The following is a 27,103-nucleotide window of genomic DNA, read 5'->3' on the forward strand; positions in this document are numbered from 1 at the left end:
TTCTTTATGACTTGCAGCAAACCCAGAGAATGCATTCAATCAAATGAACCGATCTTGTAGAAACACTGGAATCATTTATGCATTGCAGTTTCCCTTTCTTGTTTTCGCTCCTTCTTTCCTGGGATATTTTGAGTGGATTGTGGCTATTAATCAAGATCTCGTGCTATTCGTGGTTTGCTTGTCGTTTTCGCTCAGGATTAGCATCATTCAAGGCAAACGCAAAGCTGGGTTTTTTTCCCCTACTCTTTTCTGAAAAATCATTTTTGGGGGCTGCTGAAGAGAGCTAGGACCCAGGAGACACCTTCCCAAACAGCAGGGGTTGTGTGCTTTCACACAGCAGTACTGTACAAGGAAAACCCCGTCGGATCTGTTATTGCGGGATACTTGTGAAATATACATAGGATTCTTTCTTATGGCTGCATCCCGGATCTGGAAATTTTACTTGGGGACCAAGAGGATCTGAAGGGCTACATGTATACAGAAGATTTGCAAGCAAGACTCCGATTCTTGTCATAGAGCTCTCAGACTTCCTCACTTACCGGCCTTTTTCCTTCCTCCTTTTTAAAAAAAATTCTTCCCTCTTTTTCTGCTCTCTCCTCTCTCAGTGTCTCCTTCTCTATCTGCCTCTTCTTTTTTCTCCTAGTCGTCTTTCCCCCCCCCTGCTCTGCACCTGGATTGTATCTTCACCAAACAATCGGGCACTTTGAGAACTAACTGGAGGCAGTCTTGTAGGGAAGAGCTGTATGGAATTATCTGCTTTTATGGTGAACTTGGCATTTGTGAATGGGTATCTTGTTCACGATATTAATTGCTAGCAAAAACAAGAAAAAGAACACAGGAGTAAAACGTGGATTTTTCTGAATACGCATTGTGATGACCAGCAATTACCTTGCCGACTGATATCCAGAGGAGAATAATTTGGAAGACTGTTGTGGGTAAGGTCATTTTATATATGCAAACCCATCAGTGGCGTGAGCAAACTTGGGCATCTGTAATGGGAATGGGTGACTTGGATGATTGCTGCATCGCATTGATGGCTGTGATGTGGCCGTTATTGGCACTGAATGGAATAACTGCAGTTGGGTGTGTTGGTGTGTGTGCGTGTGCGTTTGTGTGTGTGTGTATGTAGGTCTGTATTCTGAGTGTAATTGAAAATAAATCAAAGCATCACTTCCCCCTCCAATTATTTTGATATGGAAGAGTGTCTTGAATTAATTCCGGGTAGACACTCTATTGTTTGGATGCAATATTTGTGGCTCCTGTGTTCTGGAAGGGGTAGCAGCAGTGAAAGGAACACTTACTGAAGAGCCCTATTTAAAATGAAACGAGCTACTCTTTATTCATTAAAAGAAATATGTTTTCAACTCAGTGCAGCATTCTGCTGCATTTCACAGCCGCAATGGGACCAGGGACATCCCACTTGTCAAGTTCCTAAACTTTAAGGTGATAATCACCATTAATTATTCTCTCGGTTGTGATTATTGGAGATTATTAAGTACCCTTCGCTACTTTTTTATCCACTGGATTACCGTTCGGAATGAAAAGAAAAGAAAAAGCTGAGAATGATGAGCAAAAATAGAGAGTCATGCAATATCATTTTAAATATCACCAAATGCTTTCTTTCTCAAGTTCAATAGCCCAATAATATAATTATTTACCTAATACCCTAAATAGCTGAAGCTGCGACCCACGTGCAGGGGAGTTGAAGGTCTGGAAGCAGAGACCATCCTTTTATTGCAATGCAGCCAGCTTTGGAAATGCAGGCAATTACACACTTCCCTTAACCTTAAGTTCAGGATGTGTCCTATCTGCTACATCTATTTTACCCTTTCAGTAAAAAGTTAGAGACTAGAGCACGAAGGATGTTTAAGCATATTCTGCCTGGGAAATGGGATAAAAAAATCAATATTGATGACGTGGTTCAGTGCACTGTACTGCAATGCTAAAGTCCCATATTCAGTACCTATGATGAGAGAATGGAGCATTTACATGTGTTATAAATCTCACCTGGTAGATTGATCTGAAGGGGAGGGGAGAAGATATGTGGATATGTAGGAAGATGGATGGAAGTCGTGCATAATCGGTGATTATGTAACTTCATTACATCAGCGAGCTTCAGTCAACGATAGTGAGATGAAATGATTGTATAGAGGGAGGCTCCATCACCTTGTTAACTTTTGAAGGCTTGAAACAGCTAACAGAGGAGGAGGCGGGCAGACAGAGATTAGCTCCAAGGGTCCTGTAAACCCTGATCTCTGTGGCAAATGTAGCATGAGTTTTCTCATAGTGAGTTTCTGAGGGACAGCACGTCTATGCAAGCTGTAGAGCTGGACAGGAGCAATTTTAGCCACACCCGTGGAGAGTCAAAATGAGTCCGCAATGTTTCACAAGTGCCCCATCGAGTAATTGGGGCTGATGATCCCAGCCAAGGTCATAGTTCTGTACCCTATGATTGACATGCATGACTCCAACTGATCAGAAAGTTAAATCGGTAGAAATGAAGACTGCGAACAGAATGACTATTCGGGGTCCTCTTGCATTTTCCCTAGTAGAGCTTAATGCAGATTTCAGCCTGGTGTTTCCCTCATAAAAAAAAAAAAAAAAAAAAAAAAAGATTGCTTCCACAGTGTGTCAGAAGTGAGTGTTTTGTACCTTTATCTTTGCCTCAACAGACCTCTTTCTGGGCCATTTTAACCCTCAGGGAAAAGAGAAGTAAAAACCTTTCAAGGTAATGATGTCTTGCTAAATTAAAAAATAAATGGCAATGAATTCATTATTAATACAAATCTCAGAAATAAAGAGCAATCCATTTTCAAGTTTTACTTATTGAATGGCTTAAAGACATGTTGCAGCCGCCTATGACTTTTACCACGAGATGAGATAAATGCACTGTGCTCACTGTACAGAGGAGGGAATACTGCAGGATAAAATGTCATTTACCCTGATGTTTTATTTGGAGTTGCGATTTTTTTTTTTTTAAAGAAGATACACATCAGCTCCTTTTGGCCTTCTAATGTTTCTGGATCGTTTCTCCTTCAATAAATCATAAATTCCCTCAAAATGCAACTCTGCTCAAATCCTAACCCTGTTGAATTAAATCATCTTTTCGTCTAGTTGTGCTATTTCCTGTTTCCCGTTCTGTTTATTTTTCCCAAGAAGGCTAAAGGACTTTTCTATCATGGGGATGAGATGATGCTTTCTGTTTTTCCTATGGAGTCAGGTGCAGGATCTAGACATCCACTAAGTAACTTTGAAAAGATCTGCTTACCCCACATCAGAATGGTGGAATGGTAGAATGAAATTCTGAGCTCCGATATTTGAGACCACTTTGCTATTTCCGCAGGGCATGCCCAAATATTGATATATTGTGCTAGTGGATTTGGAGGTTTGGTTGGTGTTCATATTGTGGAGAAAATTGGATGTGAAGTTAACTCCTGATTCCTTCCTTCAGGGGTCAGGGTAACACTACGGCTGCTTCCAGGCTGTTAGTCTCCAACTATGTGCAGAAATATAGTCTGCAATGATATTTCTTGTACTCCTTATTTTAATATTTTATAAATGACTTCCTCGTTTGTTTTCTGACATAAGCCATACATATGTTAGCAAACAGGGCATATTCTGGAGGCTTTATAAGCTCGGTAGGGGGATAGAAATAATACTAGAAAGAAAAAGAAGGCTCTGAAAAAAAAGATACTGACCATGAAACATATGTTCCCATGTGATTGCTGTCCTTCTACTTGAAGATTGTATATATTCACATTAGGAAAGAGTTTCAGTTATTTTAATGGCACTTTGTAACCTGTTACTTTCTTTTCGTAGAGGATTATGTAACTGAGGCAGGTTACAGCATTTTTCTTCAGTATCCTACAAATCAATAATAAAAAGCGTTGCTTAATAGGAAAGCACTTAAACATGAAGGCAGTGAATAATTGAAAATATCTGTTTCTCTATTTCATTTCCCTTTTATCAGCCCAAGTTATGTAGTTAAGTTTAGAAAATATCTGGGGAGACTAGGAGAAGAAATACCATTTATAAATATGGAAAGTACTCATTTTTTTTCCTGACTAGTTGCTTCAGCAAAGTCAGGAAATCTAGCTGATAAGTAATCACAATATTACTAAAACTAGAAAAATAATTTAAAAGAGATGTTTATTATGTTTGCAATGTATGTGAACGAATCATGTTATTGTTGAAACCATGTTATTGTTAATGCATAAAACATTTAAGAACAATTGAACTTTTAGGATTAACTTAAGATTTATATTTCAGATTCTTTTAGTCTTGTCAACTGAAGTGTTTGGGATATATTTTGTCTTACAACAGATAAGATCTTTGCTGTTTGGTAAATCTCATGTTTTTATAAAGCAGACTACTTTAAAATATGTAGCACCCAAAGCACCCAAGTGTTGATTAATAAGATTTAAAAGTAGCAAGTTTTCTGATCATGCACAACTTATAAAGGCTAATTGTAATAGCACCATTTGGGCAGCTATAGATAAAACCATGTCAGCATTTTTGTTATTAAATTCCAATCCTATTTCCATTAGTTATATCGGGAATGTCAGAGAGGAAGGAGCCCAGCTCTCTGAGACATCCAGGTATTGTGGAATTTGGGGCTGAGTCAGAGAGCCCGAAATACACTCCAGGCTCTGTCAATTACCCAGCCTTGTGACTTCTGACCCCATATTTCACCTTTCAGGATTCAAGATAGCCCTTTAAAATAAAAAATCCTTTTAAATAGGGTAATTAACATATTGCACTAAAGAGATATGTGTCTAAGGGCTCACCATCAGTCTATGCCTTAGAAATATATGCAATTATTATTATTAAGGGTTTTCCAAATCCTGTGACTTGAACAGTGCATTTTTGCCTCATACTTTTAGTGTAAATCTTTATAAGCTCTTTCTAGTCCCAATTACAGTTAGCTGGTAGGTAATGTTGTTCAGTGACTAAGTAACAGATGAATTAAAGGCTTTATTTAGTTGCTAACTTCCACTCAGTACTCAGTTTTTTTCAGCACTACTCATATGGGAATATAGTTACCTTAAGTAACTAAAAAAACAGTTGCTTTTGAGTAACATTCAAGGAATGGTAACTAAGGGTTTTGTGAGTGAGAGTGTTTTAAGCTGATTACTTGGTGTTTTGTTTTGTTTTGTTTAAATGCTCCTGAGTACTTAGGTGTTTCTGTTTTGGTTAACAACCATACACAAACAAAGGTTCACAAACAAACTTGTTGCTACCGCTTTAAACTGGGTCAATTGACCAAAAAGCTACTCTCTTCCTCTCTTCTGTCACTTTATTACCAAAAGCACAATGCATTTGAATAGTAAGTGTAATAGAGGACATAAGAATATAAAGATAATAGTTCTGTTTTGGAATTTGCTCATTGCAATAATTACTAACGTTCTTTAGGGGGAGGCAATCCCCTGTGTGTCACCACTAACACCGCATTTCCTTAGTGTTCTTGTATTTTGGCATAAATATATTTACACACATAAGAAGGGCATAGTGAGCGATGTGACTTTCCATAGATGTTTTTAAGTGACTAGATAATCAGGTGAAAAAGTAAGTTTTTAATATTTTGGTTAAGGTAAAATTGAAAAATGGAAAATTAACCCTTTAAATAAAAATAAATGTACACGGACTTAAACATGTTTTCTGCTAAAGAGCAACCTTCTCTTTCTAAATTCCCAGGGTCTTGCTTTTTATGTTAAGTACCCTTGATCCTTCTTTGTTTCAGATGAATTTGATCTTGCGCGTTTATCTGACTTCACTGATGCCTATAAATAGCCAGCATTTTCTTGGTTTCCTATATTTTTAAAATGCATATTCCTTTATGACTGATGGAAATGCTTTGGATTTGCTCAGGCAGATTTACAAAGGAATATTATGGGAATGTAGACAGGCTTGTTTATTTGACAAATTCTGCTAATCACCTTACAAATATGCTTTTAATTTTCACCCAGAGAATGCCACCCTGGAGTATCTTACACTGCAGACAGCATTCCATTACAGGCCAACCACATGGCTCAATGGACATTCCCTTGCTGCTTACCCTGACCATTGGCTTACAATGAAAAATCCTTAATTGACACACTTTTTTGGTTCCCATGTCTAGAAACAATATGCAGGTGGCAAAACTCTAAGACTCCTAAGGCTTTTAGCTTTACAGAAGGGATGACTGACTGGCCTGGCATTGCTTGCCTATCACACGATCTGAAATTACCAAGCAGTGAACTGTGGATAAAGCAGAGGGAGAAAGGAAAGCACTTTTAATATTTTTCCTCTGAAAATCTGCTCTTTCCTGTTTCATATTAAAACATTAAAAGTAATTTTTTTCATTACAAGCTATTCAAAGAGTGTGTTATAGTTGCCATGTTCATTATATAAAATGCAACAAATGGCACTGAGCTATTTTGTTCATATAAGAGCTACAGATCTAAGAATATATATGTAAGAGTAAAATTAGGTTGTATTTTGTAATACTTCCTAAGTCAGGAAATAGTGTGTGGAGTTTGGACTCAGAAAAAAAAATGCAGTGGACTGTAAATTGTGATCATATAATTATAGACTATCACTCTTTCAATATGTTTGTTAATTATGTAGCTTACACTTTATGTGAATTATAATTATAAATAAATCACTGTATGAATAATCATAAAATTATTCATAGTGGTTTATTTTGTCATGGTCTGATCAAAGTGAACTAATTGGTAGGTTGTTGCCCTATCAACATTTACATGTAATACAACTGTGAATTAGTTTAGTGATCTTCATCATTTTCTGCCACAAAGTTCCCCTTCATAATTAAAAAAATTGGGAGGCCACTTGATCATAGTTATACTTTCAGTGTCAGTTGATTGAGCAAATGCATCATAATAATGATAATTATGAATATGATCATTCTTTTAAAATGAATTTGTGTATACTTTCAGTATCACTTGATTGAGCAAATGCATCATAATAATAATGATAATTATGAATGTGATCATTCTTTTAAAATGAATTTGCGTATAGTCACAACAAGATCTATTTATATTTTTGAAATACATTATTTATTTATACAAAATTTGGTATATATTCTAGATTCTAGACCTCTTAGAGTAACTCCTGCAGCTCTGATAAATAAAAGGCTTATATGTCTATACCCAAAATACTTGCATATGCACATGCATCATGTTATCTTACATACAAAACAAAAGGCAAGTACATATGATGGTGAAATGTGGGTCAAAGGAATTAGATTTTTTGGATATGCAGATTTGGAGGATCTAACTTTCGAAGAATATATATTTAAAATTCCAACACAGGTAAATTCACTTTTAAATTTTAAAGTTGAACTATTGTAGCATAAAAGTGTCTGATATTATGGAATAATTACATTTTAAAATATAAAATAAACATTCTTTTTATTTGTAGTCAAATGGAAATGAATTATTATTTTTTTTAAAGATTTTATTTATTTATTCATGAGAGACACAGAGAGAAAGAGAGGCAGAGACATAGGCAGGGGGAGAAGCAGGCTCCATGCAGGGAGCCCCACGTGGGACTCGATCCCGGGTGCCCAGGATCATACCCCGGGCTGAAGGTGGCGCTATACCGCTGGGCCACCGGGGCTGCCTGGAAATGAATTATTATAAATGTAGCCAGAGCTGATTACGGTAGTGTCATACAAATCTAATAAAATTATATAAAGTGTAGAAGTATAGGGATGCCCCATTATGTCATTTTAGCCAACAAAGAAATTTTATTTTATTTTTTTTAATTTATTTTTATTGGTGTTCAATTTACTAACATACAGAATAACCCCCAGTGCCCGTCACCCATTCACTCCCACCCCCCGCCCTCCTCCCCTTCTACCACCCCTAGTTTTAAACCAGAGGAATGAAATTGTTTCCAAGATCTCACAAATTTGTTTGCTCTCTCATGATGTGTGATTCCACTTTTCAGATATGATACAAGTCCTCGATTGAGTATTTTAGTTATGTAGCAATGTGCCCTGACATAAGTTTTTTTTTTTTTAGTAGTGTGAAGTTTAGGATAAATAATTGTTCCTGTTGAAGTTGATTGTAGTGTATATAATCTTTCGGCCTCTATCTCACTTAATTAACTCACAATCGCTCACCACTTAGAATCTGTGGATATTATCTTTTCTTTATGGACACCGTACATTCTTGACATCATTTGATATCTGGAGACACAATACAGGGAAATTTGGGAAAATAGTTCACTCGTGGGACCTCCTTGCTTTTCCATACTGTCCTCTTTCCCATTAACTTTGTATCTCCCTACCTGCAAGGGATTGCTCTTCTTTGGAGCCCCTCCTTTTCCTTGGCTTTCCCACACATCCTGCAATGAACGTCTCTGGCTTTTAGGATTGCCGTCAGTGTTGTGTGCTGCCTTCTTGCTTCCAAAGTCATCCACCTAGAGCTCTTATCGAAATATCTTTTAACCACATTTGATCCCACTTTGAAGAGATGGAATTCTATACTTCACTTCTTCATCAACAGGGTCACTCTGTTTACATAGATGATGATAATGAACCAATTTGTGATTAATGATGGCAATATTATTTATATTTGGTTTGCTGAGCTACCACCACACACTACTAAGTCAAGGAGATACAGCCATATGTATCTATGATTTTTAGTAAGATGTCTAACATATGAGCCATTATTAATATGCTAAAGGAAAAGGTTGGGGATAATAGGTTTTGCCTATTCACAGTATGATAGTGACATTTGGAGAAAATATGCCATTAATTTTTTTTTCTGACCCAGAAAACAATGGCTTCAGTAGATTGCATTGTAGCTGATAAGGTGGAGAGGGGGCATCCCCTTATTCTGGTTGGATCTTGCAGTGCCCTCTTGTCTTCCTAAGTAGGCAGCTGCCGAACATACCTGTTTGAAGAAATGACACTGGCTATGGGTACCACGATGTTCCCAGCCTCTTGCCAACTTTATTTCAGAAGGAACACAGTCAGAGGAGCTAAACACAGCAGTAAAAATGGAAAGCTGAGAGACTTAAAATGGTATCAGCTATTTTGTGTAAACAAAGCTTCATGTGGCCAAGGGAGAAACTTTGAATGTAACAAATGAATCCAGTGGCTCTCAGTGCTTGGCTTTTGAATACCCCTGTTAAAGCCCCTAATTGTTCTCACCATGCCTGAACTCCTGAATGGTACTCAAGAGGTTTCCAGTGCCACAGTGTGTAGAGTAAATGCATTCAAGGGGTCTCTGGGGGATTTGGACTCTGCTGCTTTTCCTTGTCGGGGTTCTCCTCCAGGCCCATAATAACACAGTCACAGAGCAAGCCGCTCACGTCAGTGGGTGTGCTCGTCATCGCAGTGAGTGAACAGTTTAGCTTAGCTCCGGGAGGCCAGTGTTTTATACTTCCGGGGCACAGCACTGTGCACGGCTCATAGGTCACCAGTACCTCATTGTGACATGGACTAATGCTGGAGCATTTAGTGACAACAGATCAGCTTCAGGTCAGAGTTCTCCTAAACCCATGATGTATCTGGTAAAGCAAGAAAAAAAATAAAAAATAAAAACCTGCTGAGTTGGGAAAGCCAAAAAGGAAAACTGAGTAATAAAGAGAAAGGGTTAGTATTAGTAGTTTGTGATCTACAAATAGACAGGGAGCAAAAATGGCTGACCCTTCTTTCCTCATTCCCTTCCTTCCTTCCTTCCTTCCTTCTCCTTCCTTCTCTTTTCCCTTCTTTCTACTCTCACCATAAATATTTGAATGACTTCAGTGTGCAAGGAGCTATAAGAGGGTGTTCGAGGGACACAAAGATGCACGATGGCATGTATCTGGGCCCAAAAATGGTAAGTCAGCAGTAGGAGTGATAAACAAGATCATATATAGCTGTAATTCATGACAGTCTACTATCTGTACTTCTCAGAGAGGTGGCAAGCATGGTACAGGCTTGGGAAAGGGTCAGAACACATGCACTTGGAGGGGTGAGGAGAGGCTCGATAAAAGAAATGAGGTTTAGCTAGACTTTGAAGACGCTCACATTGGTGTGAAAAAGAAAAACATTCCTGATAGGGGGCAATCAAGAGCAGAGATATAATATCACAGGGTATGTGATGCAGAATGTAAGAAGATAAGGCTGGAGCCCCAAGTCTCCAGGTCTGGCAGCCAGGAACAAAGGGATGTAAGGAAAGCAGAGCATTTTATGACCGACTCAGATTTATGCTTTAGGAAGAAGAGGAACAAATTAAGATTTTATATCTCCAGAGTACCTTTGATTCCCAGTTTTGTGAGTTTCCCAAGGATTCCTTAAGTGCCATCACTACTGCAACTGTCTTTGTGTTGACCCCCTGTTCTCCAATAGCCATCATGGGCTCTCTTCATTTCCTTTTCCCTTTCCTGTTTTATAAGACTAAACCACTCTTACCAGGGCTAGATAAATACAGAGCCAGAGTTTAAAATTAACTTCCTTTTTTTTTTTTAAAGCAGAAGGCAAGATTCTATAATGGAATGTATCCATTCAAACTCTTTGCTTAGTTAAAAAGTTGCCACCCACCCTAGCAAAAATGCTGTGGTTTATATGTAACTCTTCAGTGAAAATGTTTGGCAATTCATTTGGGAAGAAGGGGAAGTTGGAGAAGGCAGCTGGGAAGAAAAAGAAAAAAGAATGCTTTATGTAATGGAATGGCAAGGTAGAAATATAAATTCCAAAATGGTTTTATATTAAGATCATATGGAAAAAGTGTACTGCTTTAAAGTATAATATGCATTCAGTTATAAGAAAATAGGATTTGGGTGCCTGGGTGGTTCAGTTGGTTACGCTTCTGCCTTCTGCTCAGACCATGATCCCAGGGTCCTGGGATGGAGCCCCACATTGGGCTCCCTGCTCAGAGGGGAGTTTGCTTCTCCCTCTCCCTCTGCTGCTCCCCCTGCTTGTGCATTCTCTCTCTTTCCTCTCTCTTTCTGTGTCTCTATCCGTTTTTCTCAATAAATAAATAATATCTTTTAAGAAAAGAAAATAGAATTTATTCCTAGCAAGTATGCACCATTTTGTTAACTCCCAATAGTTACAACACTTTGAAATTTTAGAAGGACATCAGAAAGCGAGCCTCCTAAAGTAAAAAAAAAACCCCTCATTTTAGCTGAGTTTAAATTCTTTTTCTTACCAAATACTTTGTCTACACTTCTACTAAGTAGAATGAAACAAACCCATAAGGATTGGTTTTTTTTCCACGCTTTTTCCGATCATTCTATGTTGGGAGTTCTGCTAACTTGGGAAATGGCTAAATATTGAAGATAAAATGAAAAGGAATACAATTTACTTAGGCACAAGCTAAAAACTTACGTGCATGATCTCCAGAATTCAGCTAAAAGAACAAGTAGAACAGTCTAGTTGTCAAAACTCACTCCCTTACCCTGAGGTAAGGATTCTGTGGCAGGATGTAGGAGTAGGAGCATAGGAATTTGTTCTTTTAAAAACTGTCGAGGTCAGTGGGAGCACCAAGGTGTGCTTTAGAAGGGTTTTAGCAGAGCCCTCTCAAGTCTATCGATATTCCCTGCCTCTGCCATACTTTTTAATGGATAATGGATGATTTCTCAATATTCTCCAAAGTGCCCTACCAACTCAGCTTCAACTTTCAAGTTCGACACCTTTGCCAACCAGAGGGACGCCGGCTAAGATCCTCCCATGCTGAAATGCAGGCATGGCCATTCTCCCAGGTGATTATTGAGCAGCCAGTGTGGCTTATGCTGGCCCTTGGTAACCACTGTTCTTCGATCCTATTAAATTAGCAGAATTGCTCATTCCAGATGCGATTCTTCCACTTTAATTGATTAACTCCTTCATGTGAATGAGTGAGAACTATTTGAGGGTCCTGTTTCCTATAAGGGTCGTGCTTAACATGGGCTGAAGATGTTAAAGAAAGTTCTTGCCGTCAAAAGCTTATGGGCTAGTGGGGAAAACATCTAGGTTCAATTGGGTTGCCTAGAAATAGATCGTTTTGTTGCTTCTGAGGCAGAGGAAGAAAGCAATTGCAGGATGGTTGCATCTGAAGCCCCACGGTATCCTATGGGTCTTTCACAGTTGTCCGCAGTTGAGTCAAGGGTCAAGGCTTTCTATTCCCCCATCCAGGAGTCATTGTCTGTGGGCTGCCCCATGGAAGGTGGCATAACTGTGAACAAGACAGCTTCCTGCTGCCAAGGGCAAAGCCCAGTGAGGGACTCAGCTGTGAGCTGTGAGTGGCAGGAGGGGTACATAGGCCACGAAGAGGGAATGGAAGCTATTTGGAAGCTCTGATAAGGACATTTGAGACCATTGCCACTTGAGGAATGCTGCAGTAATGCCGTAGGAAATTACTTAGGAAATACTGTGAAATCTTAAATATTTGTTAAACGGGGTAGAGATACTAAATGTTATTGAGTACGAGGCTTTGCTCTATGTAGTTAAATATTAAAGACTGGTTTTCTGAAGAATGTAGTTGAATTCATATTGTAATTACTCCTGTTAATAAGTTACCAAATTATCAATATTTAATGAGCATCTCCTGTGTGTCCTGGACTTCCATAAGGAGAAAGGAAGGAGTCAAAAATCCATGCCTGGAGTGTTTATTTAGGACCCATTTTTCTTTGGTTGTTTATGTGCTTGATTCTAAGGTTAAGGGGAGGATTTGGTGGGAGGTCATGGAAGGGACAAGGAAATGGGACAGAGTAGTATGGGGCCAAGTTCCCTGAATTCCAAAGAGAGTAAGACAATTGTTTGGGTTGTATGGGACAAGGCTACAGAGGGATAGTGAAAGTTGGCAGAAGGCAAGACACAGTGAATTGAGTGGCAGTGGAATGAGCTGAGTGTAGACTTAGTGGTACAGAACAAACATAATGAAAGCAACATTTCATTAGTGTTAGCCAATCTGCAGTTTGGATTATTGGGGGAGGGGGCTAGTTTTGAATATAATGAATTTGAAATTATAGAAATAATATATCCTAGAATTCAATATTTTCTGAAAGATTCATATAACACTATTCACTTTTATATTATGTGAAAATATTAATTTATTTCCTTAATGCAAGGGAAGTGCTATTACTCTAGATCTTAAAATGCTGTTTTCAGTCCTAGTGAGGTGATAGAAGCCATCTTCTGTTTTTTATTTCCTATAAAGATATTCAGTCAAGTTGAATACACTGAGACCATTGTGCCAGTAATTTTTAAAAGTAGTGGCTGTGTCTAAATGGGCACCCGCTCATTAAATCATAGAAAATTAGAATAGGGATGAACTTAGTATACCTCCTTGCAGATATATAAATCTCTCTGCTACAACTCAAGTAATTATCCATTACCTCATATTCACTTTAATCAACAGCCACTTTGATTATTTTTCTTCTCACTCAATCGGACATTGGACTAGACGGTCAACTCAATTCAGTTCAACCAATACTCCCAGATTATGTACTTTCTCCATGCGAAATGCAAGCACTAGGCTAGAATGAGCAATTCACTCATTGCCAAAGTAAGTAAAGGCGTAGATTGCTAGGTATTTTTAAAGATTTGTCTTAAAAGAGAAAAGTGATCACCATCACTAAGTCTGCTCGAAAACAGTGGATCCATTTCTTCTCTGGTCCCGGCATGTCTTTGGTAATTAGAAAAGTTTATGGTATTTTTCAAAGACCAAGAATTCAGTGAAGATGATACTCCTTTTCTATTACAATATTCCCCTTGTGTTTATGGATGTAAATGATTTATTTTTCAAAAACATATTAAGTTTATTGAGGAGATTCATCATCTCTATACAGTGACTGTATTTTTTTAAATCAGTATAACTTCAAGGCTCCAGACTCATAAGTTGATCTATTTATACTGTTTGCATCAAGCTGTTTGTACACAGTACAATTTTCTTTTATCCTCCTAGAGTTGAGTCAATTGATTTTAGCTTTGCCACACAAAATATCACATTTCTTAAAGTAGGTAAGTCATGCGATTTTAAATTTCCTACTCAGGAGCTATGTAGGTGGCATGGAAGAGGAGTGATGCCTAGTGGGACAGACTGCATCAGAAGCTCTTTAAACCTCATATGTATTTGTAAGTAACAAAAATAATTACTATTTCCTGTTTCCAGTATTAAAATTAGCTTTAATTTCTTAAGATCATAATCAGAGAAGGTATGGGTTATTGCTCTAAGCATCTTGCTTGGCCTCACTCAATTTCCTGGAACCAAAGATTCAAACCCTAATAGGTCTAAATTCATCATATATTGTTTTTGGGACTCCTGCTAGCCCAATCTTATTAGTTATACTATTCATTTTAATGTTACTATGGCTACTATTACAAAAGTATAAAAAGAATACATGATAAAATCCCATTATGTGGCTTCAGTCCAGATTTTTGGATCTGAAGGGTACTAAAAAAAAATTGAGGGTTCAGTTTAACTTCACTGGAATCATTAGTTAAGCCACAGATGTTAAATAGACCTAGCTATTATACTTAAGTTAGTACCACTCTAAGAAAAAATTACAGCCCTCAAAGTGTGTATTTGTATATGTACAAATTTTCTTTTTGAGAATCTCAAAAGATAAGTGGAGATTGTATAATACCAGAGGATAGCCTCTCAGAAAACTTATTCGTTTAAGACCTGTTCTGATTTTATGTTTGGAATAATAAAGTGTGGGATAATTTAGGGCAATGCACAAAGTATGTTGAGTTCCAAGTCACTGTCCAAGCAAAGAAAGAGCTATGTAGACCAAGATAGCAGCCATTAAATATAACAAGCTTAAATCCACAACTTCCTGGCCCCAATGATACTGTGAGGTGTACAGATTTTGCCTGTGATATACTTCTGCCTCAATTTAAGCAGCTCCCTATCTCTTTTGACCAATGTGCACCAACTGAAATAACTTTGATTTCTGAATGCTAGGAGTTCCCCACCATGGAGAAAACTGTTTTCCTAAGAATATTATATGCTCCCAAGTCACTGTGAGCTGTGTCTTTTTCTCATCAAATTTGCCATTTAAAAAATTTACTTCTGTGTGTCTCTCCAACTTGAATGTAAGTCTGAGAGGGCAAGACTTTGTCTATTTGGGTCACCACATATCTTTGGTGCCTAGGAAAGTGCCTGGCCCTCAGTATCACTCAATAATGATCAAAGAAAGGGAGGGAGGGAAAGAGGGAGGGAGGAAACAAAAAAGCAAAGGTCTCCCAAGGCATCCTGGTCTCAGCAAGATAAAAAAAGAAAGGAATTTATTGAAACAACACAACAAGCCCGGGTTAGTACATATAATGGTGTTAATTATGCAGGGTTGTTTATATAGTAAAGGTAGTGTCTAATCCATCCCTCAGGTCAGAACACAGGCTCTACCACATGCATTAAAATGCCAGGTCAGTTGATACGATACCCTGAATGCCAAGCTGAGAGCTTAGATCTTTTAGCATCAATAATGCAGAAAACAGTGTTTTAGGACCATTAACTTGATAAAAATTTTTAAGATGAGTGAAAGAGAAGTGGACTGGAGCCTATACTTAGGTAGCTATTATACTTTTATAAATTACAAGGTGATAAAACTCCTCATATTTTTTTTTTTTAGCTTTGTGACTTTTTCCTCTGTAATTTTCCCCAACATGTAAGTATTCATTCAGAGGAAGCTTTTAAGAAACCATTGGGGATTGGGGGGCACTTGGGTGGCTTGGCCAGTTAAGTGTCTGACTTTGGCTCCTTTATGATCTCAGGGTCCTGGGATCAAGCCTGGTGTCATAGTAGTAGTTGTCATCATCATTGTTGTCATCATCCTCCTCTTCCTCAGGCTCCCTGCTCAGAGAGGAGTCTACTGGTCCGTCTCTCTCTGTCCTTCCCCCTACTCGTGCACATGTACACACACACTCTCGTTCTCTCTCAAATAAATAAATAAAATCTTTTTTTAAAATGCTAAAGGTGCCTCAATTTAAAAAATTGAATTTTCATATTCACTCTTCTAGATATTAATATGTCCTTTCCTAATTGCAGAAGATCTCATGGTACACTAGCATTGACATTAGTATCAAGACAAGTCTGAGATTCAATTTTGACATTAACATTTATTAGCTGTGTAACCTTTGACAGGTCACTTAGTGTTTCAGAGTTTTGATTTCCAGATCTCTAAAGAGAAAAGAATGCCTACCTTTAGAATTACTGGGGAAAGTAAAAATAATATTTGTAAAGCTATAGTGCAGTGTATTGTATAGTGCAGTAGCTATACAATAAATGATAATCCTATTATTTTAATATTTTGACACACTATGCTATTAAAATATAGCAGTTAAGAACATTATGTAGTTTTCCCATTATAGCCAATGGTCAATTTTCTATCCTTATCTCAATTGAACTGTGAGCAGCATTTATACAATGGATCATTCCTTCTCCTTGGTACATTTTCTTCACTTGGCTTTCAGGATAACACAATCTCTTGGTTTAAGTTGTATTTCATTGATTGCTTCTTTTCAGTCTCCTTTGCTGGTCTCTTGCCTTTTCTTCATGTTGGAATGACCTATGGCTTAGCTTTCCATGGTCTTCTCAGTTTACACTCACCTCTTAAAAAGTTCATCCATTTGCATGGCTATAAATACCATTTTTGTCACCACTTCCTACATTTATACCCTGCTCTTCCCCCTCCCCGCCTGCTTAAGTCTCTCCCTAAACTCCAAATGTGTGTGTCCAACTGCTTATCTGACATCACCACCTACTTTACATTTGTCATTTACCCTGTCCGAACCTGAACTTCTCTTTTCCCACTACTCTGTGGTCCCAACTCAACTAATGTCAGTTTTTAAAAATATTTTTATTTATTTATTTATTTATTTATTTATTTATTTATTTATTTATTTGAGAGAGAGAGAGAGAGAAGGAGCAGGGGGGAAGAGCAGAGGAGAGAGAAGTTGACTCCTTGTTGAACAGAGGGTCCTGACATGGGGCTTAATCCCAGGATTCTGGGATCATGACTTGAGCTGAAGACAGATGTTTAACCAACTGAACCACCGAGACACTTCTCAACCAATGTCACTTTTATCCATTTTTTTAAAGATTTTATTTATTTATTCATGAAAGACACACAGAGAAAGAGAGAGGCAGACACAGGCAGAGGGAGAAGCAGGCTCCATGCAGGGAGCCCGATGTGGGACTTGATCCCAGGACCCCCGGGTCATGCCCTGGGCCGAAGGTGGCGCTAAACCGCTGAGCCACCCAGGGATCCCCTTATCCCTCTATTTGTTCAGGCCAAAAATCTTAGACTCATTCATCATTCTTCTCTTTCTCTGACATACCACATCCAATGTGTCATCAAGCCCTGTTGGTACTTTCTTCACACACATCCAGAATTTAACCACTTCTCGCCATGTCTACTTTTTTGGAGCCTCCATCATCTCTTTCCTAAATTGCTGCAGTAACCTCTAAATTGACTCTGTCTCTGCTATTGCCCTCTACAACCTGTTCCTCATACAGCAGCTACAGTTGTCCTTTGAAAATAGAAGCAGATCATGTGAAGCTTGCTGGTTTTACTCAGAGAAAAAGCAAAATACTCGTGATGGTTTAGAGACACGGGCCTCTATTAATTCTTTGACTTCATTTCCCCTACTCATCCAGGCTTTTCCAACTTTCTTATTCCTCTCTATCCTCAACTGGCTATTCTTCAAACGCAATAGGTAAATTCTTGCCGTAGGGCCTTTGCACTGGCTGTTTTCTTCATCTAGAGCATTATTTCCCAGAGGTCTCACGGCTCACTTTCTCACCTCCATCATTTCTGGCTTTTATGTGTCATTTGGCATTTATGTGTCATCTTTTCCATGAGACCTACCCTGATCACACCCTCTAAAATTTTAACACACCCACCTCCACACTCTTGAACTCCTTGTCAGCTTTCAGTTTAATTTTTTAGGCACTTCTAGCTTGTAACATATTTTATAAGTTACTTATTTATTGTACTTATTGGTTATCACTACAACTTTAGCTACACAAGAGCAGTGACCCTTGTCCACTTAGTTCACTTTGGTGTCCCAAGCACCAAGAACAGTGTAAATTTGATGAAAATTTATAAAATGAATAAATATAGTTATAGAATAGAGATAATTATCATTCATAACTAATGATACTGTTGTGAAGATTTAAATAAGATGGTGCGGTTAAAGTATTTTATCATGAGGCCTGGCACATTTTAGGGGCTCAGTAAATGTTGGCTATTATTAAGTGTCTCACAGCAGTTAACTCATATGACATACACCAAAATCAACAGTATTACAACACGAACCCTTTCTTCCAAGTTGGAATTTTACTATCTGGCACCATGGGAAGAGAATATCTGCTCTAGGTATAAACAAGCAGATCCTATTTTATTAGGTTCATCTAGTAAAGGACAAAGAAAGGTATATAAATATTTAGCAATAGTCAATAGCTCAGATATGTCAGTAAAATCAAATAACATTGTTCTTTTTACTTTAAAAATTAAACTTAACATAATTTAAAAAGTTGGTGGCAATGAATATTCTCTAACATTGGAAATTTTTTAAATATTGCAATAAGATGGTTTACAAAATTATTGAGAACTCCCTAAGAGTTAAGGAGCTGACAAAAAAATGATATTCCCACTATATATTTTAATGAATAACCAATTTCCTTTTGTAGAGTCCAACGAGTTAGAATTGTCGGATATATTTAAATTTTTTGGTTCTTTTCTATATTTCATAAATAGAAAATAATAATAATTGTAATGAGATATTCTTATGTGTATTGCAAATGCAGGTTTTAGTGTGTGGGATTCAATAGAAAATAAATACTTTATTTTCCTATCTTTTTTTGTGACAACATTGAATAATAGTTATAACTGCAAGCCTTTTGTAAGTCAAAACAAAAAGTATTATTTCCAACTATTGAATGGATGTTCTCATTTTGTCTCTTTCCCAATCATCAGTTGCCTATTCTAATAAAATACATTCATTCTTCTATATTTCATTCATATAGCTTAGTCTTTTCCAGAGAATTTACAAATGTTTTACTGCTTGCCAAGCCTCATGTAATTAAACTAGATGACAGAATGTGCCCATAGTTTATTCTGTGGCTTTCTGACTATAGATGCAGAGATTTACATTAAGTCAGGGGTAAATGATACATTTGTATATATTTCTTCTTTCACTAAAAATACTTTAAGGATGTTGACTCTGGAATTTACTAAACAGGCAATTTGTGAATAAATCTATTGCCAGTTTTTTCTTATTCTTTCATTCTTTTGGATGTTCTTCACACAACTTCATTTCCTTTTTCCAGCTTAATATGTTCAGATATTCACCTCCTCCTATCAAAGTTCATTGTTTTTCTTACCACTAGAAAAAGGGTGAGCAATGGAAGAAGAACGGGAAAGAGAAGAATGGCAAACTTCACATTATTGTCTGGATGCTCCTTAGATCTAAATATTGTAAGTTTTCTTCTAACTATTTTAGAAGAACCACTTTTTCTAGCGTTTTTATTGCCACTCATGCCTACTTCACTTTGTTACTCCTCTGCTGGTTGTGGGTGGATGGAGTTTGACTATTTCAGAATAGTTACTGGTGGGTGGGTTCAAGAATCTCTAGTGGGTTGAGAAAAAAGCCATGTTTATATAGATAGTGATCCTTCTATTAAAATCCTGAGAGTGAGTAATATTTAATGGCTATGTTCACCACGCACATAGCAGAGTCCATCTGTAAAGGAACCAACAGTATCTGAAGAGAATTCCATGGGGTCTTCGTATTCCTATGAAGGCTTTGTGTGCATGGGGTTCTAATCTCCAAAATTTGATTCTTTTATTTGGTAGACAAAGTTTCACTCCTGAATGCATGACATGGACCAGGATGCCTATGGGTCTATACAAGTACAAGTTGCTAAGATCTGTCAAGAGTTTGCTTTCCCACTGCAGCAGATCAAAGCACACAGCATTTGGGCCTTGTATACACTGCTCTGACTCTAGATGTGATGCATTTATGTTGATTGGCTTTATATTGTGTGTACCTGTGGTAGTCACATGATCTGCTTAGATGCCAAGTGAGTACATTCTCTTCTTTGATTTGAAGTCTAGTTCTTTTATATTTTGAAAAACGGAGCTGGTAGAGACCAGTGATGCTATGTATACATGAAAAGCACCATTAAACTTGGCAGATATTTTCTGTGTGGCCTGGCCACCAGAAATAATGAGGCTCTCAAAATATGGAAGATTTTTGCTGGTTGTTCTGGAAAGACCACTTCACTTAAGTGATATTTAGATTATAATAAATTCTAAGTAGATATCATTATATTCCCATTTCTTGTATTTTCTGTATCTGAGAATATGTTTTACTTTAATTTTTACCACTTATCTTAATCTTCAGAGATTGAGTAATCATTGCTTTTCATGACCCACTTTATTAAAACAATGCTACTTGTCAAAGCATGGGATTTGGGTAGCTACAGTAATGTGTGCAGCTGAATCATAACTTTTGTAAGCAGAGAGCCAGTAATCAAATTACATATACTGTGTTGTAATTATCATTCAAAAACTCAATATACTAGCACAATTAAGTGTCTAAATGATTTCAGATAGAGAGCCCATTTAAAAGAACATTTTACTTTCGTTTTATTGGCAAGTTTTAAGACCAGAATTTAAAAAGCCCAAAAATGGACATAATTTAGGATGTGCATTTTAATGAAGAAAGTAGAGAAAATGCTAAATGATTTGGGGAAAAAAGATATTTATATCTTTCATAACTTCTATAAGTGATACAACTTCTATAAGTGCTGGGTTTTTTTTTTTTCCCTGTTGCTTAAAGAGTGAAATAGTTACATGTAATTGACCGTCTGAGCACCAGACTGATGTGAAGATGTGAATGTTTCAAATAAGTGACATATTTTAATTTGAGATTTTGAATCTAATATAACATGCAAATTGCAATAGTCCTTAATGTAGAAAAGGGGAAAAATGTAGTGATTGAGTTTGGGGAAATTGTAAATTGGGCAGATCTAGCCAGCTGCAGTGATGAACAAGGCTGCCTTTATTATTGCTTCAAGAAAAGCTATTTAGTGGCTAGCACAAAGTAGCTGCTTGAATGCAGGAATATCGAATATCCCTTTGAGAGACGTATTTGATTATACATTTTCCCTTTACCCTCTTGTTTCTTTCTAGCTCTCCAAGTTCCACAAAAAAGTTCCCATGATCACTGTTGTTGTTTTCCTAGGTTTTGTTTTTTGACCTGTAGGTGATACTACTGACAACCGTTATCTATGTAAAATGATCTTATCAATCTTTAACTTTATACCTGATTCTTATGTTCCCTTGTTTAAAATCCTCCAATCCATACTTTGTGCTTACAGGATTAACTGTAAACAGGTTAGCCTGACAGGCACTTTTTACTACCTAGTTGAAGAATTCTTTTTCAGCTTTACTCCATGCTCTGGTCAAAATGACTTCTCAGCATGCATATTCTTTTACAATGCTGAATACACAGACACACACAGACACAACCCTCTCTGGTTAGTACATGCTTCCCACTAATTTCTGCCTGGAAAACTCTTATTCATCCTTCAATACCCATCTCAGGTGTCTCCTCTGTTAAGCCTGTCTCAACTTCTCTGGTAGAGCATGCGATACAATTCCACTCTCTATCATCCCCAATGATAAGAACACAAATTCGTGCTAAAGCACTTATGTTATTGTAATTAGTTCTCTCTCTCTCTCTCTCTCTCTCTCTCTCTCTCTCTCTGTGTGTGTCTGTGTGTGTGTGTGTGTGTGTGTGTGTGTTAGAATAGAAGCTTCATAAAGACCTGATATATCTCTGAAAAAATTAGCCTGGCATGTAGGGTTCATCATAACAGATCACAGTGAATACTTGATTGACTGAATATACAAATCTTTATGTGTGGCTTTTGCACAACCTGTGGTTGCGAGTGCCAATTCAATGTGCAGAGTTGGAAGCTGTTTGCAGCTCTTCCAGTCAGTTTTATGGTCTGCCAACACATCCTTGGGTGGTGTACGCTCCTCACTGATAGGATTTTTTTCCAATAGTACTTGGCGTGGTTATAGCATTCAAAATTGTTTTTTACTGTGTCTGTTTTTTTCTGCCCTGCTCAACTTCATTCTCTCAGTTTCTGTACAGCATGCTGCCAGGACATCCTGTTGTGACCCGTTCCCCTCCTGTGCCTCACCCATCCAGGTAACTTTGTGACAAGAAAGACTAGGAGACTGGCCAGCTTCCAGCATCTTGTCGCTGGTGATCCTGTATTACAGTAGGCGTTTGAGTGGTGAACCTGGGCATGCTGCCACAGCCAGCAGTGAAGGTGAATGCTTTCCAGTGCCAATAAGGACTAAGGCATGAAAGTAAATCCATGCAGAATTGACTTTGTCAGTGCTTTCTAGTAAAGGAGATTATACATGCAAAGTGCACTGGTAGCAGTAGGCATTATTTTGTTACTTGTAGTTCTAGATGAAAGAACACCAATATTCTTCACCTTAATTGGTGTTTTAGCAAGAAGCTGATGTTAATAGAAAGTACCGTACCTTGTTGCATGTGTTGCCTTGCTCTCCTCAGGGATAGAGAAGTGGTACATATTCCTACAGGTCAATGCTTCCCCAACTTGAATTGCTTATGAATCACCCAAGGGATTTTGATTCAGTAGATCTGGAAGAGAGCCAAGGTTCTGCATTCCTAACAAACTCCCAGGTGGTACCACGATGCCAGTATTGCTGCTCTGAAGACCTCACATTGAGCAGCAAGGATATAGAGGGAAGAGTGAGTTCCTCAAAAAGCAATACTGGCTAATGGGCATGCCTGTATATCTCGGTGCTTCAACCATGCCACAGGACAAGAACATGCCCTAACACACAAAATACATCAGTTCTCTCATCACTACTTCATGTTAGTGCAAACTTACTCACAGTGGAAACATGCCTGGATTAGTGGTCTCCCTTACACAGGGCTCTTAAAGTTCTCTGTGGAGAAGAGAAATGGTTGGCTACTCCCCCTTCCCAATCTGTGAACAGAATGATTTTGTACATTGAAAGACAATTCATTCTGAGCTATAGAAGAAGTGAAGTTCTATTGTCAAGAATTTAGGGAGTCCTATGAATTGCCACCAGGTCAGCTTTTTCTCCTAACTCTCCAAAGAGAGCAGTTGGAGGAGTCTTGTTTATTGACCTCCTGCTATATGTGGGGCACTGTGTCTTAGGCAATAGAGATACAAAGGCATAAAGCATAGTCTTTTACCTGAGAAAGTTGACAGTAAAGGATCACTTTTTTGACTTTATATTTATAAAAGTGCACACCTAATTACTGCTTATTAACCAAAATGTGGCTAGGACACTAACACAAGGAGAATATATTATATTTTTAAGGCTAAGTCATCACACACATTTATGGTATGATTAGTAGAGTTATGAGTGACAATCATATGCCACCTCTAGTCTGTAAATCATAGCTTCTTAGCCCTGCTTTAAAAACAAAATGTGACTGTGGGCTAAATGCTGTGTTAGCACAAGGAGTAATCTTCTTGTTAAACTACAAAGGGCGTCCCAGAGTTTTAATTTTGTTTCCATGTGTAAAATTATATACTCTTTGGATAGCTACTAAATTTGGCCATGTAGCTAAACTGCTCCAAGAAGAGATAAGAGAGGGGAACAGATAACTGTAGACCATGAGATAGAATACAGTAAACACCAGAGAGGTGAAACATAATGTCCTGCGTGGTTGGCAACCAGCTGACCAAATCCAGCCCACCGCTGGGTTTTGTAAATAAAGTTTTATTGGAACCTATTTGTGTTATCTGTGGTTGCTTTCATGTTACAATCACAGAATCGAGGAGGTATAACAGAAATTGTATGGCTTGCAAAACCTAAAATAAATCCCTGTAAATAAAAAGAAATGTGTGGGAAATATCAGAAAGGGAGACAGAACATAAAGACTCCTAACTCTGGGAAACGAACTAGGGGTGGTGGAAGGGGAGGTGGGCAGGGGGTGGGGGGGGTGAATGGGTGACGGGCACTGAGGGGGGCACTTGACGGGATGAGCACTGGGTGTTATTCTGTATGTTGGTAAATTGAACACCAATAAAAAATAAATTTATTAAAACACACACACACACACACACACACAAAAGTTTGCTGACCCCTAGAGTCTAAGAAGTAGGCTCATTTTTTTTAAAATTATAAATTGTCATATAACATTGTATAAGTTTAAGGTGTACCAATAAGTGTGGGGTCAGGGCCAGGGAACAGTTCTGACTCTCTCCTGCACTTTGTTCATATCCACATTTCATCCACCCTCCCCACAGCCCTGCCCCACAAACCTTGACCTTCCTTCAAGGGTAGCAATGCACACCCAAGCACTGAGGGTTCTCTCTTCAGGGAGTCAACCAAAAGAAGAAGCTCACAAGGCCTGCTGGGCGGGACATGTTGAGTTTTGGAATACCATATAGTCTGGAAAGCAGGAGACAAGGGTTTTGGGTGTGTGCACCTCCTTGGGTCTCCTATATTCTTTGCCCCATGGGCAGTGGCTTAGCAGGAACAGGGCCAGAGTAGAACCTCTACAGGGAGAGTTAGATCAGGGGCCTCTAAGCCTGTTCTAAGGGTAATACCACTAAGAAGTCTCATTAAATTTGGAAGCTGGACACGGGAAATATTAGGAAAGTCTTTTAGTTAGGTGTGATACTTTGATTTATAAAAAGGTATATATGTGGTCTACTTCCCTGTTTGTGCACAGATTCCCTAAAACCTTGGAATTTACTAAGTGTTGAGAGTGATAAAGGTGTCTTTTGTTATGTTCATGAGGTGATCTTTGTAAGGCACTTAAAGATGGGGGCTGGTTACTGGGAGAACCAAACCTTTAATTAGAGGGTTAGAACTTTTAGTTCTCACCTCCCCCACCTGCAGAGAGGAGAGTGGGACTGGAGGTTGAATCACTTGCAATTGGCCGATGCTTTAGTCAATCATGATTATGTAATGAAGCCTCCATAAATACCCAAAATGACAGGGTTTGGAAAGCTTCCAGGTTGGAGAGCACAGGGAGATTTGGGAAGAGTGCTGCTCCTGGAGAGGGCATGGAAGCTCTGCACCCTTTTCCCATCCATGTTCTACACATCTCTTCCATCCAGCTGTTCCTAAGTTATATCCTTTTTTAAAATTTTAGGAAAGATTTTATTTATATGAGAGAGAGAGAGAGAGAGAGAGAGATCATGAGAAGGGAGCTGCAGAGGGAGAGCAAGAGGAACAAACAGACCCCCTCTGCTGAGCAGGGGGCTCAATTCCAGTACCCCAAGATCATGACTTGAGCCAAAGTCAGACGTTTAACCCACTGAACCACCCAGGAGCCCCCTAAGTTATATCCTTTTATAATAAACAGATGATGTAGTGAGTAAAATGTTTCTCTGAGTTCTGTGAGCTGCTCTAGCAAATTAAGCATACCCAAAGAGGAAATTGTTGGAACCTCTGATTTATAGCCCATTGGTCAGAAGCGTAAGTGAGCTGGGCTTGTGACCTGTGTCTGAAGTGGGAGGAGGGGCAATCTTGTAAAACTGAGCCTTTAACCTGTGGAATCTGGCACTTCGAAGGGAAGGAAAGCAGTTCACAAGAAGATGAAAACAAGGGATGCCTGGGTGGCTCAGCAGTTAAGCGCCTGCCTTTAGCTTGGGGTGATCTTGGAGTCCCAGAATCAAGTCCCACATCGGGCTTCCTGCATAGAGGCTGCTTGTGTCTGCCTCTGTGTGTGTGTGTGTGTGTGTCTCATGAATAAATAAATAAAATATTTTAAAAAAAAGAAAATGAGTAAATGTTTGGTAAACAAATGTTTGCTAGGCCATACAGAAACAATGAGACACAGAGAGGAATTTTAATAGCCTTTGCTAAATTCCTCCCTGTCTACCACAGCTAGATCATATTATGATGTAGTTATCTATGTTGGTAGCTTCCTTCCTGGAGAAGGTCCTCCATCCAAATTATTTGAGGCAATTAGGGGAGCAAAGTTTCTTTCTTAGTCTTTTGGACCTGGAGTGTTTTCAGAGCAAAATAATCTGCATGCCACATCTTAGGGTGACTCATTCTGAACCCCTACACTATCAGCTACATCTCGAGAAAATCTCTTAATATTTCAGCCATCACTTTGGAAGATCAGGGGCTGTTCTAGCCTAGATCTATGATTCTTAAGTATATGGAGAGTATCATTGTTAATAATAAGAATTTGTTGTATGCTTTAGATGTATTGGAGTAGAATTTGGGAGAGAAGAGAAAGAAGAGCCACCTCTAAGTAGAGAATCAGTACTCAGTCTAGAAAATGGCTCAAGTTGCTTTTATTTTAAGGTTAGACTTAAATAAAATGACATAGTTAATTAGTGTCTGCGCTGCAATTAGAAAATAATCCTCATGACTTTGAGCCTGGTGTTGCTTGTCCTCTATACTAAATCCAATAATCAGCAACATGGCACCAGTGGGAAATAGGGGGTGTATTAGACTGGTGGTTTTCAAATCTTGGTGAAAACAGTAATCCCTTCATGAGTCTTCTGAAATGCTGATTCCTTAGCTAAACACAAGGGATTCTGATTCTGAAGGTCTGTGCAAGGCCTGGGAATCTGCACCTATGCATTTACAAAGTACCAGTGGAAATTTGGAGACAGGTGGTCCTTGGACTCACTTAGAAAAGTAGTGGGTTAGAATGTACTGTACTTTCTTCACTTTGGGATGGTAGCTCTCTACTGAAGTGCCTTTAGTATGTTGAAGATCTGAGTTCTTTCCCCAGGGAAGATGACTGACTTGTGCTGACCCATCCCCGTGATCTTGTCTGCCCAGTTTCACTGAGGTCTTTGGAGTACCCATATATGAGACTGGAGTTACGGAGTCACCTCAGGCCAAGAAACAAAAGGCAGTTTTCTGACCTTCTCTGATTTTATCATTGCCATACTCTAACTCGCTGAGCTAACCAGCCACAGTTCTATTGGAACTCACCATGGAGACAGATTAATTTTAACTCAGAGAACATGGGCTTTTCAACACAAGTTAAATATAGGCTGGCACAGAACATTACAGAAGCGTTAGGTCCTCAGAAATTTTTTTAGCTCCTAAACTTTGAGCAGCTACTAATGTATGCTCCTCATACTTTCTCTTGGTCATTCTCACCTTTTCTTCTTTC

At 38.3% G+C, this 27,103-nt stretch overlaps 1 protein-coding gene and 1 long non-coding RNA gene across 21 annotated transcripts in view; one reads left to right on the forward strand and one right to left on the reverse strand.

The window, feature by feature from the left end:
• Positions 1 to 27,103, forward strand: part of IL1RAPL1 (interleukin 1 receptor accessory protein like 1) — a 1,374,783-nt gene that overhangs the window by 1,128 nt on the left and 1,346,552 nt on the right. For 2 of the 20 annotated variants that reach the window (XR_004813176.2, XM_025439149.3), the window contains exon 2: positions 18 to 935. The exons of 2 other annotated variants lie outside the window; for them this stretch is intronic. The gene's annotated coding sequence lies outside the window, so the exon portion shown is untranslated. Of the gene's footprint in view, positions 1 to 17; positions 936 to 13,968; positions 14,051 to 15,549; positions 15,586 to 19,250; positions 19,399 to 19,776; positions 20,004 to 22,076; positions 22,269 to 27,103 lie in introns of all 20 variants that reach the window. 16 more of the 20 variants (XR_003133146.3, XR_003133144.3, XR_004813172.2 and 13 more) reach the window with 16 other exon arrangements.
• LOC118353765 (uncharacterized) lies at positions 7,903 to 9,425 on the reverse strand. The gene is made up of 3 exons (XR_004813178.2): positions 9,161 to 9,425; positions 8,901 to 8,988; positions 7,903 to 8,517 (listed from the first exon to the last, which is right to left on the reverse strand). It is a non-coding gene; the product is annotated as an uncharacterized LOC118353765 (long non-coding RNA).

Source organism: Canis lupus, chromosome X (genome assembly GCF_003254725.2).
Source record: "Canis lupus dingo isolate Sandy chromosome X, ASM325472v2, whole genome shotgun sequence".
NCBI lineage: Eukaryota > Metazoa > Chordata > Mammalia > Carnivora > Canidae > Canis > Canis lupus.